Genomic DNA, 2,051 nt, shown 5'->3' with positions numbered 1-2,051 from the left:
AGGGGATGATAGGGATTGGATGATTTAGATCATGTAATAGTTCATCAGATTGTTGGGGGCATGTTGCCTATCATCTACTATGGTGTTTATCATCTTTGCTACTACTTGTTGCTCTTAATGCTTGTCACTTTGGTCCCGAGTGCCATGATTTCAGATCTGAACCCATTATGTTTTCATGAATATATTTGCATTCTCGATCCTATCTATGAGCAGTATGCACCTATTATAGTCCGGAACCGGCGATCCCAATGGTGACAGCTCGGGACACCAAAGGGGATGAACTTTAATTTAAGGATTCCATGTATCCATTGATTGTCAATGCTTTGTTCCGGTGCTCTTTAACAGGAGCACCTTAATCTCCATAAGTTCCTTTTGGCCCCGTTGGTAGCGGGATGGTAGGACAAAAGATGTTGTGCAAGTTCTTATTGCAAGCACCCACAACTACCTAGGGATACATGCCTAATGTTTGATATTTGCCTAGATGATCATTACTTTTCTGTGTGCCTTGCCCCAAGTTAAATACATGATATCTCTCATCCATGCAGCACCCAACCATCCATCTCCCTAGCCTACAATGTTTTAATCTTGCTGGTTACAAGTTGCTTTGCTTTTGCTATTTTACCTTCGTTGCTTTGCCATCATTATGTCCGTTGCCACCATAACTTCCATATCACTGTTGCTACTAATATTTCGTTGCCAAACAAGTATCTTTCAGGTGCGGTTGATTTGACAACTCAACCGTTAAAGCTTATAAATATTCTTTGGCTCCCCTTGTGTCGAATCAATAAATTGGGTTATCTTACCCGCAAAAACTGTTGCGATCCCCTACACTTGTGGGTTATCACAGGGTTATGAGGGCCTCATTCAGTCTCTGGAATGCCCGACCATTGAGGGCGTAAAGCTTGTCGAAGACCGCACAGAGATCATCCTTGATGACGTCCCAACATGACCAGAGGAACTCAGCGGTGAACTTGTCTGGGCCGGGTGACTTGCCGGAGGGTAATATCTTGATAGCTTCCCAGATCTCCTCCAGGGTGAATGGCTCCTCAAGGGAGGAGAGGTCAAGTGCTCGATGAATATTTGTGGTGCTAATTTTTAGTTTCAGCAAAATAAATAACAATTTTTATAGTAATTCTGCTAGAAGTATTTTCTGAGCATCCGAGTATCCTTTCTTAGGCTGTGTTTGGTTGAGCTCAGATTCTATAAAAGCTGGTGTGAGTTGTGAGCTGTGAAAAAGCTACTATGAACTTTCAGCTGTGGAAAAGATGGAAGGTGTTTGGCTGAAACAACTATGAAATTGTAGATTTGTCCGTGAATTGTCTGTAATGACCCCGGGCAATGAGTCAATTTTTTATGTGCAACTTGATTGTAGAATGGTGATATTGACATTGGTAGGCAATCGAACGACCGTTTTGCAAAGAAAAATTATGACAATTCTGACCATTGCATATAAATAGATATTGATCCCATAATACTATTACAAAAGACATGCACCATAGTATATACATATGGTTCACATGATGATAACCTCCATCAAAGTTATCTAACCTATCGCAAGACAAGCATCCACTATCCTACTACGAATAGTATACACAGTCTCTTCATTCTCCTCTTAAATGGGATCCGCTTGTGTTAGTGTTACTTCCTGTCATAGCACTGCAGGTACATACTCATCATTAGCATCATATTTATAAAAAATATATCACGAATGAAGTTGTGCAATGCCATGCAAGCAATGATGATATGCTTTTGCGTACGAGGTGAGAAACTTGGAACCCCTTTCAATATGTGCCATTTTTGCTTGAGCAGCCCAAAAGCACGCTCAATGACATTGGAAGGGAGGAATGTGAAAAATTGAACAACTCATACTTTCCTTGAGGTGGACGGTGACGATAAAGTCAAAATTCTGGTAGATGGTACGTCCTCCCCTTAAAAGGATCAAGATAGCCTATTCGGTTTGCATATCCAGAGTCCACAAGATAGTATTCCCCTAGAAGCAAAAATCTAATCATCGAGTGTGTGTCTCACATAATAATACAATGAATGATGAC

The sequence above is a fragment of the Hordeum vulgare genome, chromosome 1H (assembly GCF_904849725.1).
Source record: "Hordeum vulgare subsp. vulgare chromosome 1H, MorexV3_pseudomolecules_assembly, whole genome shotgun sequence".
Taxonomy (NCBI): domain Eukaryota; kingdom Viridiplantae; phylum Streptophyta; class Magnoliopsida; order Poales; family Poaceae; genus Hordeum; species Hordeum vulgare.
The sequence above is the reverse complement of the archived record's forward strand: the minus strand, read 5'-3'. Positions refer to the sequence as shown.